At 37.8% G+C, this 13142-nt stretch overlaps 1 protein-coding gene and 1 long non-coding RNA gene across 17 annotated transcripts in view; one reads left to right on the top strand and one right to left on the bottom strand.

Annotated features, from left to right (window-relative positions):
• DTNA (dystrobrevin alpha) overlaps positions 1 to 13142 on the bottom strand; it is a 357028-nt gene that overhangs the window by 254343 nt on the left and 89543 nt on the right. Inside the window, exon 1 of one of the 16 annotated variants that reach the window (XM_059409437.1) lies at positions 6918 to 6996. The exons of 14 other annotated variants lie outside the window; for them this stretch is intronic. The gene's annotated coding sequence lies outside the window, so the exon portion shown is untranslated. Of the gene's footprint in view, positions 1 to 6537; positions 6730 to 6917; positions 6997 to 13142 lie in introns of those variants that run through there. One more of the 16 variants, XM_059409434.1, reaches the window with a different exon arrangement.
• LOC132023563 (uncharacterized) overlaps positions 7105 to 13142 on the top strand; it is a 34073-nt gene continuing 28035 nt past the window's right edge. Inside the window, exon 1 of the long non-coding RNA XR_009405989.1 lies at positions 7105 to 7187. This is a non-coding gene — a long non-coding RNA (uncharacterized LOC132023563). The remainder of the gene's footprint in view (positions 7188 to 13142) is intronic.

The following is a 13142-nucleotide window of genomic DNA, read 5'->3' as shown; positions in this document are numbered from 1 at the left end:
TAAAATGGAACAGCTACAACAATGTACTGTAATAAGTTATGTAAATTTGGTCTCTCTCTCAAAGTATCTCTCTTATTGTATTGTACTCACACTTCTATCTGTGATGATTTGAGACAATAAAACGCCTACATGAGGAGATGAAGTGAGCTGAATGATACGGGTTTGAAACACAGGGATAGGCTGTGACTGACTGACCTTCTGACCACTGGTCGGAAGGAGGATGACCCGGTTGACCACAGGGTATTTAAAATCGAGGAAAGCTAAACCATGGATAAGGAGAGGCTACTCCTTACTGCCTAAGACTTGAGTCTACATCTTTGTTCTACTGGGGGGTTGGGACCGCCTAACATCCATTAGTATGGAATTTATTAGAGGTCTTTGTAGAAATTCCAGCATGTGGTAGGATTGTATTCCTCAGCCAAATGAAGTTAGGTGTGACCACATGGTTTGCTTTGGCCAAGGAACACAGGACTGTTCCAGGTGAAAGCAACAATGTGGAGAAGGGCCTGCAGCTAAACTTCAGTAGATAATTTGCATCAGTGAGAAGGAAAACTTGGATTTTATAAGCTACTGAGATTTAGGGGTTGTTACCTCAGGAAACCACACGTAGTATATCTGGAGCCCTTCCTATGTCTGCATCTTCGTTTTATCATGTATAAAAGAAAATGCCATATGTCTCTTACCTACCAAATAGTATAAAACATTGGATGCGGTTTAGAGAAGAATTGTTACACTTATCTGAAGTGCTAAAAACAACATCTTTTGATGAGTAAATATGTTGCTACAAATGGGTGGCAATGAACAGTCTAGGAGTAGGAAGTTCATATTCATTAGAAGATAGATTTCATTCAAAATTAATCTACATCTCTTAATACAATTAGTAGAGGCAACTGTGTTCTTGAACTATGATTAACTCAGTGAATTCTCATAAATCTATGTGCTACTACATTACACAGGAATGAGGCACAAAAAGTAAAGTGAGACTAAAAAAAGAAAAATAGTAAAAATAACTATTGCCCTCTTTAGAATACACGAAGCTTTACAAAGCTTTCGTGACTCAGGCTGTCCCTGAGTCATCTTCATGCCATATTTATCTTGCAAGAATGCAAAATCCAACTTTATTTATGCAAATAAATGTACTTATATTTTATATTAAGATACAACAAGTCTCCTTTGCGATAAGAAGACATGTTCATGGAGCACTGGGTGTGGTGAAAAAATAATGAATACTGCTTTTCTGAAAATAAATAAATTGAAAAAATTAAAAAAAAAAGAAGACATGTTCTACTTCTTTTTTTTTTTTTTAATAATTTGTTTAGGTCTCTTTAGATGATTCTGTAAGAGAACATCTGGTAAATACAGATTTAAAAAAAATTAAAATAACCACAAGACTCCTAAAACAATTGTTGAAGAAAGGCAAAGTGACTTTTTAACAAGTATGGAGATTAGCATGACTGTATTAAGAATAGAAATTAGAGAAAAATATAAACGAATTTGTTAATTACATCCATTGTTTTAACATGACAGACTCCAGGGTAAGTGCCCAGTAAAGAGGACTAGTTAAATAATTTCTTAATCCAGCACAGTTAAGCCACAAGTTAGGAGCTTGATAGAGATTTATTGAATTAATAAAACAAATTAGTTCAGCTACTTGAAAGCTGAGATTTAAAATCAACCAATTTTCAAGAGCTAGTCTTAAATTGTTTTTTACTGATGAGGGAAAAAAGAAAAGGTTTATAATATTATATTTTCATATTTTGTTACAGATAAATCTGGGTTCTCATTTAGATAGTGACTTTGAGTATTTGATTAGATTAAAAGATTCTTATTTAAAGTAATATTTATTTATTTATCTATTATTTATCTTTAAAATATTTTTTTACCCCATCCATATTAAGGCTTTTTCCTTTGTGGAGGTAGGAAAGATATCAACTGCATATAGAAAAAGATATCAACTAAGTTTCTTATTTTTCTGAATCTCAGGTGTTGGTATATCAAAGGCATGTAATAATTGTGTGACAAATTTAAAATGATCTGAAGAATATGAAATTAGTTAAACATCTTAAGATTAATAAGCTGTATTTCCTCTCTCTCTGGTTCTCAACGACTGTTCAGTTTTTAATAATTAAATGCAATGATGTTATGGTTGTTTAAATTCAGCATAGCAAAATGAGATTAACACTTAAGTCCCTAAAGTTTTCCAATGAAAATTTCAGCCACTTTTAAGATTTAGGGTCACAATGTCATATCACATAAGCAATCAACTGCTTCCTTCTGGCACCACATTGTGATCTGAGCAACAATCCAGTGTTTTCTGATTGTTCAGATTCAGGCTATGTGCAGTGAGATTATTTTGATCTAGTTGTCTCAGGTTGACTTTTCCATTGGTGTTATCCAGCAGCGTGGGCTAGATTTGTTGAAACATGTCAGTTTTCCAACTCTGTGACTTTTCTTTTTATCGTGAATCTGACAATATACAGGTAATTTATACTTAAACTTCCAAGATCTCTCTCATCATCACAACGAGTCTCATTTGGCAAAAATGGAAATAGATGGACTCCTCCCCACAAAATGGCAATAACCAAACAAACACATGCCTTTTTAACTGACCCTACTTGATGCAGAGGAACATTAATGATCACGATTCCAGAAAAAGGTCTAAGGTCAGAAGAATAATGATGTTTAGGATGAAAAAGAATAAAGTGAGTAAAGAATTATTGAGAAAAAAACTTCCTCATAATAGTTGTCCATTTCCTTAAATTTAAATTAACTGGTTTCTATGTGTCAGTTACTGAGAATACAAAAATGATCCATATGAAGTCCCTGCCATCAGAGGTTCCCAGAATAGCAGGTAAACTATATAAGTAAAGAAAATTCAGGGAAGGTGACTTACAAGGTCAACTTTGAAGAAGTAGGATTTATCCACAAAGGAGATAAACAATGGGTACTCTGGTGGGGATAGGGCAGGAAGGTAGACTAGCATAGAGATACAATAGTGTATGGAATATTCTAGAGGAAGGAATTATGTGTGATTATAGCATTGGTGATAATCAGGGAAGTACTGGAGATGGTGTTAGACAAATAAGTTGAGGCTTTGTGATAAGACCTTTAAGACATACTTATTTATTTTGAAGTGAATGGTGAGCTACTAGGGATTTTTTATTTTGAAGGGAATGGTGAGCTACTAGGGATCTTTAAGTAAGGGGGCAATTCATTCATGTCTATGATTTTGAGAAGATAGGTGTGTTGGTCCCAGGGTGGGAGATGTGTTGGGAGGTAGACCCAAGAGGCAGGAGAACAACTGGAAGACCACAGTAATACCCTAGAGAGAGGATGAAGAACTGAAATAGAGCAGTTGCAAGGGGAATGGAAAGGAAGGAATGTATTGAAGATGATTTTTAAAATGTGGAGATACTTGGATAAAGGCCAACAGAAAGTGAAAGGAGTCAAGGTCAACAGCTGTCAGTGATGGTGGTGGGGTGGATTAGAGAGACTGAAGAGATGACTAAGGAAAGAGGCCAGCTAGGGACAAATGAAAGGGCTGTTAAGTATTGTTGACAGCTCAAATAAGGCTGGGAAACATGAATCCTCTATGCATTTGCAAATTCCCCCAAAAGGTCACAACTAAAACTAAAAGTCAGAAAAACTAACCAAAATCATCAATGATGTTAGCAGACTGCCTAACACCTTTTCTAGCATGAATACATTAAAAAAAAAAAAAAAGAAAAGTGACTATAGAAGTAGTAGAGTGGATTTACTTTTCTGGTAACAGTAATGAAATTGGTCTGACACTCCCACTCACTAAAGAAATTTAAAATATTGAAACAGGGGTGCCTGGGTGGCTCAGTGGGTTAAAGCCTCTGCCTTTGGCTCAGGTCATGATCCCAGGGTCCTGGAATCGAGTCCTGCATCAGGCTCTCTGCTCAGCAGGGAGCCTGTTTCCTCCTCTCTCTCTGCCTACTTGTGATCTCTGTCCATCAAATATAAAAATAAAACCTTTAAAAATAAAATAAAATATTGAAGCAGCAAAGAGCTAATAAGATGGAGATGTTTTCACATACAGAAATTTGGAAGACCAGAACTCAAGAGAGGTAATTTATCTTTGAAAGCTTTGGCTCTTGGCATGTGAGTATTGGGAACAAAAATTTGTGAAACCAGCTGCACTTTGGGTAGCCTTATAGGTTTTGTGGGAATGTCAAAGCCCATGGTCCTCAAGTAAAGGCATGAATAAACTAATACTACTTTAACTTGGGATATCAAAAGGCATACATTCCTTCAGGATAGGAGTGAACACCCCCCCACCCCCAAATGATTCCTCACCAGTTCTGCAACCTTGTTTCTTACACAGGGGTCATTCAGGAAACTTTGATGTTGTGCTTTGACAAAGAAAACTCTGGTCTGATATTGCTCTCAGGTGCCTAACAGAAGCAAACCAACAACTCCTCTGAAGGAAAACACTGTCGCCACTAGGTCTCAATTTCTTCTTACAAGTGATTTTTAAAATACATTTCCACCAGACAGTCATATATCTAAGCAGCCCAGAAAATAAGACACCATCAGTAAGAACTCCAGGAACAATAATAATAAAAACAAATCCAGTAACTCTTGAGATACTAGAATTAGCAGACATATATTATAAAACTACATGTACTATATTCAGTGAAATAAAGCTCAAACTTGACAAATTTCAGCAGGGAACTAGAAACTCTGAGTGACATGACAGCAGCAGAGAAATACTCATCCTCCTTGTCAACACTATTTGGCCTCATGGTTTAAAATACTTACATTTTAGAATTTAAAATTTTGTGCTCTTTTTTGGTTTTCTTTGGATACACTGAAAACAAAAACAAAACCCCACACTGAAAGGCCTGATATAATTTTTTTTAGATGTATAATTCAATCAGAAATAAATTAGTTGAGTACAAGTCACCTGGAAGGGTGCTTGTGCATGTTCACGTGTATATAGTGAGCACACACGTGTTTACGCTCATAAGTTTCTCAGAAACACCTACAATTTCTACCAGGCTCACTCCTACGATGAACAGATCAGGACTCAGCTGAGCAAAGCAAGGGGAACAGGAGTCAATGTCACCAGGGAAAATATACAAGGTACCATCCGCTTGTGGAGAAATGAAGCGAAAATTCACTGCAAACTTTCTGGAAGATAGGTCTCGACTGCAAGAAGGGAAGGGTACTGAGCAGTGATATTCATCAGCCGGAAGGAGGAGGAGGACTGGACTGGAAGAGGGGAAAGTAGGCGGAGAAAGGAGAGTGAGGACATCAAAACTGAGCCTTGCTAACTTCACATTTTGTTTTGGTCTTGCTAGATCATTCGGTAGTTGTCGAATCAAGTGACTCTATCAAGACAATGCTCATTTTTTCATTTTAGAAGGGTAACACTGCATATTATTTATTCTTATAAAAACTGAAAGATCCGTGTTAGGTCATTCATTGTTTGTGCTTCGTGGAGCTGACTCAGTTCATTAGAATCTGGTCGATTTGACAGGGCAAAACCCAGCCAGTTACACTGAACAACTGTTCAGCCCCACGCGGTACTGAGAACGTCAGTAGATTTATTTTCCCCATATAAAGGAGAATTTCCAATTCACACCATGTCCTCTGTGACTATTATGGACAGTATTTATTCAGAAGGAATGCTGTGCAAGTTTGGGAAATCTGTCTCGAAGAGCAGAGTGGAGAGGTCATTCGACAAAATAAGAAACAAAACCTATACATGGTCAAAACATGAAGAGAACCGAAGTTTGTCATTCTTTCTTTTGAAGAAAAAAGTTTGAAATCCTTAAAACGCAGCGTGGTCACAGCAAAGAAGACAACCCTCCCTCCTCCACTCTCAAGTTTCATATGATCAGAACGCCTCCATTCACTTAGCAAATATCAGCCTTTTGGAGGAAGAGAACCTGCTTGGAATTAATGAGGCGACACCAAAAAATAACTTCTATTAATAAATTGTTCTCTTCAATGGAAAACTGCCTATTTTTTTCTCATTCTTTTTAAAAACACAGATTATCTTCTAAAGGCTCCTTGTGCTTTTCGTCCCACCTTTAGGCCATCTCTTTTTCCCTTCTTTTATTTAATTTCCTTTTTCATTTTCTAAATTAGGAAGTGTCATTGTGCCAGGCAAAGAAAACCCTCCATCTCACCATAAAACAGTTGCAACCAAAGGCATCACAAGCACAGTAACATTTAATGGCTGTTGTGACATAGAGCCACGGACATTGTAATTCAATAATGGCCGGGTGTTTAAAGAGTTAAGGGAGGAAAATGTAAGTAAGGCTAATAAACTGAAGCAGAACTGAAGTGACAGACATGCAAGGTAAATCTCAAAAACTAAGCTGAAATACTCTATTTCATTCTGCTACATAACTTGTAAAATGCCAGATATCTCAAGAAAGGTAAGAAAGTGACAGTCCTGGAAAATCTTCACGATTGCATTTTCATTTACCCAAATACAAAGAAAAATTCAACGTTCACCTTCCCAGAGAAGCGATGCGCCTTAAAGCCAATCTTTTCACTTACCCTAGGGTATGTACACCAGGAGCTCCTAAATCCTTTTCATTCCAGGACATCCAGACCATCCATGAATTCTTAGCACAGTCACTTGAAAAACCAACTTTATCCAAATTGTTAATTACGACAGAGGTCATAACAGAACTCTCTGAAATTCTAGGGAGCGATAGGCGTTTAAAATCCAGCTTCTAGATCCTGGTGTATACTGTGTCTATCTTTAACTTGAAAATGATTTGGTTTCACATTCCATTGAAGTTCCACTGGCAGATGCCTTTGGTAAGCTCACCAATGGCAGGCTTTCAAACGCCCTCCCGCCTCCCCCCTCCTTCCTCTGACTGAGCTTCCGCTGCCTCTCCACCTAATGCCCATTTACTCAGCTGTCTTTTTACCTGTCTCTGCGTGGGTGAAAGGAGATGCTTTCATTGACGGCTATTACGGAAACACTTGGAAACTTCAGATCAGCCTGAGGACTCACTGTGCTTTCCCTCCTGCCGTCCCCTCCCCCTTCTTACTGCCAGAAACCAACTGACTTCCAAACTTGGCTGTCTGAAAAAGAATGTTCTCTGATTGGCATTCCTGGAAGCAGAAAGCAAGGCAGCTCAAGTTTTGTTCTGTTGCTCTGCATGAAAAACTTCCCCAGGTACACATAATACGAACAAGTAAGTTTCCTGGATTTTTTTTCCCTTAACATTGAGGAGAATGGAGCCAATATTGGGGGGGGGGGGCATTACAGGTATCTTTGATGTTGCAGAGCATTTAAGTTTTCGTAGTGACATGTAATTTTACCCCAAATGGCTATGCGTGCAGTAAAAAAGTGAAATGGCAAATCTTGTGTTAAAAGTTGAATTTCCTTATTAGTCAAAGTGCTGGGACCCAGTGGGGGAAGAAACAGTCACGCTGCCTGCTTGACAGTATTCTGGAGTGCAGCTGTTCAATTCTGTGGCTTTTCTGTGAGAGAAAACCTTGTTCATAAGAATTGTGGAAAAACTGATTTCAATTATCCTCTATTTTATATTGCAGACAGCAGGGGAAGAGGGTACATAGGAAAAAACCACTTCTATCTCCCTATCAAGTCTTCTTTTCCAGGACTGTTTTGCAAACTGGTGAGGACTAACTATACACACACACACACACACACACACACACACACACACACACACACCTGAACAAACAAAAACTGAGTGCATGGAAATGAGAAAAAGATATGTTTCCTCAAATAGGGTTGGACAAGGATGACCAAAGTACAGTCCCTTCAAATCACTACTAATAAACTTGTGTTTAGTATTTATTTAGTGGGCACTGGGGCCAAAAGTTTTGCTGCTGCTGCAAGTAACTTACCTCTCCATGTTTATAAGAGTGAATGTACTGTATGACATTTTATGGACCAGACAACTTCTTGAAAGGCGCAATAAAGCATTTATCATTTCAGCAATCAGGCAAACCACAACCCCACGCATTTTGGCTTTCCAAATTTCATCTGACTGTGGCTGCCAATTCTGGGCAACTGTCAGCTGGCTGGGCTCAGGGTAGTGGTGTGGTCTCAGCTGCTCCTTGCAACTTGTACACACATCTCAAAAATATGCAGCGGCAAAAGGTTGACTCCAAAAAGACAGCCTTCACTCTGTTTGCTTGTGGCTGGGTTTACATTTTCTGTTCTAGGTGGTCTGGTGTCACATCTGAACAAGACCGTGTTAGGGAACCATGAGTGAACGCTTGAGCAGGCATCACGTGACTAATGTATTTTGGTGATATTTTGATGCCCAGTATAGATTGGCATCCTGCCAGCTTGCCCACTCCATAAACCTGTTACTAGATGTCCTTTAAAAAAAAATTAAAAGAAGTTGGTAGAGGAGGAAGAAACTTTCCTTATTCTTATTCTCAAAGTTGGTTGTCTTAGGGACATTTCAAGCTATGTGCAATGCTGATAGATGGGCGTATCCAGATTACTTCATAAATAAATAGAAAATAATAATCACTCACCCAAAAGCAGATGCACATGTCTCTGTCCTTGTGTGTCTTCTTCCTCTATCAAAACACTCCTCCCCAAGGCTAATGGATGGTGTCAAAACTCACATCAACTGGGCCGAGAAGGACGGGGTTGATGCTACGCTGTCTGGTTCACGTTTAGCCACACAATTCGCTTATGTTGTATCTAGTGAACACTAGCATGTAACTGACAGTCAAGAAATGCTTTTTGAAACTAAAGAACTGTTTATGTAAAAGCACATATTTTAATTTATGGAAAATGGTTATATATTGGCTCGCTATATATCTATCTTAATGGTTTGGGGGAAAATTATCTTTTTTCAAGCCACTAACCGAAAGATTATATAGAAGTTATATTAGGTACTGAGTCCCTTTGCTGAAGAAAAAAAAATCATAACTCTTGTGTCTGTGTGAGTGATTAGCTCTAAAAACCAACATGGAAAATATTGCTAAGATCATTCTTGTTGAGATTGCTGACTTCTAAGAAAAATAGAGAAAAAAAAGGAAATATTAGGTCCTTCTAATATTTTGTATTAGCTACTGAGCTGTAATGATTTTCTTTTTGAATTGTTACTAGCCACTCCTTATAGTGTAACATTTATCAATCAGATATGTTCTTGGGTTACCAACTTTATCTCCCCTTATGTTTGCATCTGTGCCTGTCATGGAAATTCTAGAACAGTCCGCATTAGTCCAGCCTCAAGGTTGAGTGAGCATAATGAGAATTCTTTTTCCTGTTTTCCTTTCCCCTGAACCTGCACAAGGTAATTGATAAGATTTATAATTGCTAGAATTCAGTCTTTATCATGAGTAAATGTTATTTTTCTCTATCATAAGCACTAACACAAGAGTTAGGATTTGATCAGAAAAATAGCTTCCAGGGCTTGCTTCCAAAGAAAACTGGGCATGTAACAGGCAAATCAAATACCCTTGATTTATCATGAACAAGCAGTTAATCTGTGCTCCATTCTCCAGAAATAGACTATATTAGCACAGTTCTGTGGATGGCAAATGCTAGTAGGAGGCTCCTTATGGGGTGAGTAAGGTGCTCAAACTCAGATCTTACAGATGATCTGTAAAGGACCTATGTGGATAAAGAATCGGGTCATTGAAAAGCAAGTGGTCCCTGTTATTTTTATCCTTGTTGGGATCTTTAGAATCTAGCATAGATAATATTCTCAGAAGGATGGTTTTTCAGATGATTTTTTTGGTCTTTTACATATAACTTTTTTTTTTTAAGATTTTATTTATTTATTTGACAGACAGAGATCACAAGTAGGCAGAGAGGCAGGCAGAGAGAGAGGAGGAAACAGGCTCTCTGCTGAGCGGAGAGCCCAATGTGGGGCTCGATCCCAGGACCCTGGGATCATGACCTGAGCCGAAGGCAGAGGCTTTAACCCACTGAGCCACCCAGGCACCCCGGCATATAACTTAAAAAAAAATATATATATATATATATATATATACATATATATATACATGCACACCCCCAACCCATATATTGAAACATAATTTGAAATATGATGGCATTAGGAAGTGGGGCCTTTGGAAGTTGATTAGGTCCTGAGGGTGGTGCCCTCATTAATGGGATCAGTGCCCTTCAAGTGAGACCTCCAGAGAGTGCCTTTGTCCCTTATACCATGTGAGAATACAGCAAAAGATGGCCCTCCATGAACCAGGAAACAGGCCCTCACTAGACAATGAACTTGTTAGTGTCTTGATCTTGGACTTCCAGCTTTCAGACTATGAGAAATAAATTCTTACTGTTTATAAGTCACCCAGTCAGGGGTGTATTGTTATAGCAGCCTGAATGGACTAAGACACTATACAAAAATACATTTATGTGTGTGTGTGTGAGAGGAGTGGTGAGTAGTCCCCCCCCTCCCCAAGGAACAATTAATAAATCCAAACTATAGTTCTTTGAAAGCAATTAAAATAGACACTTCCCAAGAAAAAATAGAAAACTATACATTAAAAAACATTTAAAAATGGAGGCTATAACAACAGATATGGAAGAGATTCAAAACAGCAGCATGTTATGTATAATACTATTAAATGCCAATCAATTTAAAAATTGGATGAAATGGGCACTCAGTTTGAATACATATGGCATGAAAATAGCCCTAATTATGGAAAGGTCTATATGTATGAATATACTAACAATAGCATCATGTTTGGTAGAGTGGGAACAATGATACTTTTTATGACAACAGAAAGACATGGGCTAATGCTTAGATTAAAAATCACATTATATAAATGTACACGCACCATGATTTTCTACTATGTTATAACTTCTGTAGGCATTAGAAGGAAAGGTTAAGACTAGCAGGAGTCCTATAAAAATGATTTCTAGGTACACACACACACACGCACGCACACACACACACACACACCCAAAATATTCAAACTAAAGTTACTGCAGCTTTTTCTCATCTCATTCTCCTTCTGGCTTTTGAAGAGGCATCTCTATTTCTCCTCTGGGTCTGTTGAATGGCAGGTGGATGTTGGAAGGGGAAGGGGAATGAGGAGGCTCTTCAATATGGAAAGAGACACGGATGAAGCTGAAGGGGGCTTATGTTAATTTTAAGAAGTGTATGGGGGAAAATATCCAAAGAAAAGAGTGAACTTAAAGGGACAAGTGAGAAGAAAGGAAGGGAGCAGGGAATGAATCTGGTGCACTAGAAGCAGGTGCCAGGCTGTAAGCCAGACTAGGCAGCAGCTACTTTGATGAGGTAGAGTTGGAGGAGAGAAAGAGTTAGAGGGGTGGTTTGGGATGTCTGGCCGTAGGACATCTGGCTATGTATTTTGTGATTTCTTCTCATGAAACACCTAAGTTAGGTCTTTACTTTTCAAGATCTGGTAGTATGAAATTTATGTCTTTTGGACACTTCATGACATGGACATGGATCTTAAACATAAAGATATATTTGGTTACATAAACCGTTTTGAAAAGTCAATGCTAATTGTTTTGTTGTGTTATTGTGGTTGCTAAAATTGGTTTTCTTTGGTATGGGTAAGAAATCCTCTTCACCCTTGTCTAAATAAACCTTCTTGATCAGTTTCCTTATCTTGCGTTTTGTTTCCTGTATCTCTCTCTGTTCCCAGGATGGTTATCTATATATACTTTTGACAAAGATTATACTTTTTACTCATTAAGAGCTATTTGGCCCAAGTAGACAGATACTCTAAAAATACAGATAACTTTTGCCTTTACGCCTGACAGCTATGCAACCCAGGACAGATCAAACTCCAAGGGCTTACTATGTCCTCACCTTTACAATGAGAATACAAATTTTCAGAGTTGTTATCAACCTCATATGAGATATGCATGTAAAATATGTAGAATATATAAGATATGTAAAACATATCTATATTAGATATATAAATAAATAGATATGATATATAAATATGAATAAATCTATATTATATGCTTTCCCCTATATAAAATTATATGTAGTTATTTTTCAAAGATACTTTTAGTTATGTTAGATTGAGAAATAATGGAAGTCCACAGAAGAAGTACAACACTACACACCATGTATATGGGTAGGGAGGGGGAGAGATAGATATTGGTTGACTAAGGGAATAGTTTTCTTAGTAGTATCTGTTTCAGCATATGATTTGCCTTAAATTAAATTCACCAAGATAAGGACATTTGTTTTTGAGAGGCGAGATACCCCAGGAAACAACCAATACTCCATGTTTATAAAAGATTATCTTCTGTGTTAAAAATAAAGGTTTTATTTGTATCTTTTCCTTTAAGCTGGGGTAGGGGTATTTCGTGTGTGTGTGTGAGTGCGTGTGTGTGGGACCAAAATTAACCCTAATTAGAGTACAATTATTTTTAAAAAATCACAACTTTGATCTATTTTTTTTTAAGATTTTATTTATTTATTTGAGGGAGAGAGGGAGCGAGCACAGAGGAAGAGTGAGAGTAAGAAGCAGATTCCTCACTGCGCAGACAGCCTGACACGCGACTCAATCCCAGGACCCTGAGATCATGCCTAAGTAAGCCCAAGGCAGATACTTAACCAGCTGAGCCACCCAGGTGTCCTTAGAGAGCAATCATAAAATATCCATCCCTAGACAAAACTAGAATGTCCAAAGTCATCCTCAGGATAGAATGATAGCCTTACTGTACCACTAATTTGAACTCTAGCAACATATGCCATACTTGATGCCTCTAAAGAAGTGAGGGTATAATTTGGTTTGGGAGCAAAGCAAGCATGTACTTAATATCATCATTTCAAACCTGTGCAAAATTTCATAATCATAAGTCCAGCCCATATTTGAACCTCCCAAAAAACTGGTTCTACTCCAAGCTTCTTGAAATTTATCAAGAGTTAGAAATGGGACAATTCTGCTTTGTGCAGCTTAAGAAAATGACAAGGGATAACCAGACTGAATCAAGTCTGATAGTTATTATATTCAGCTTGTTTGTCTGGGAGCAGCTTTTTCTCCAGATATGCACATGGCTTTTCAAACTTGTTTGTTGTTGGTGGTGGTTTTTCTATGGAACCCTTTGTTCAAAGGAATTAGTTCATGGAAACTTAACAATGACAAGGCAGAACTCCTTTAGCAGAGACTCATGTGGGAGGCTGACCCAGGACCCTCTTCTATAAAACAGT

Source organism: Mustela nigripes, chromosome 8 (assembly GCF_022355385.1).
Source record: "Mustela nigripes isolate SB6536 chromosome 8, MUSNIG.SB6536, whole genome shotgun sequence".
NCBI classification, from domain to species: domain Eukaryota; kingdom Metazoa; phylum Chordata; class Mammalia; order Carnivora; family Mustelidae; genus Mustela; species Mustela nigripes.
Note: the sequence above shows the minus strand (reverse complement) of the source record. Positions and strands in the feature narration are given on the sequence as shown.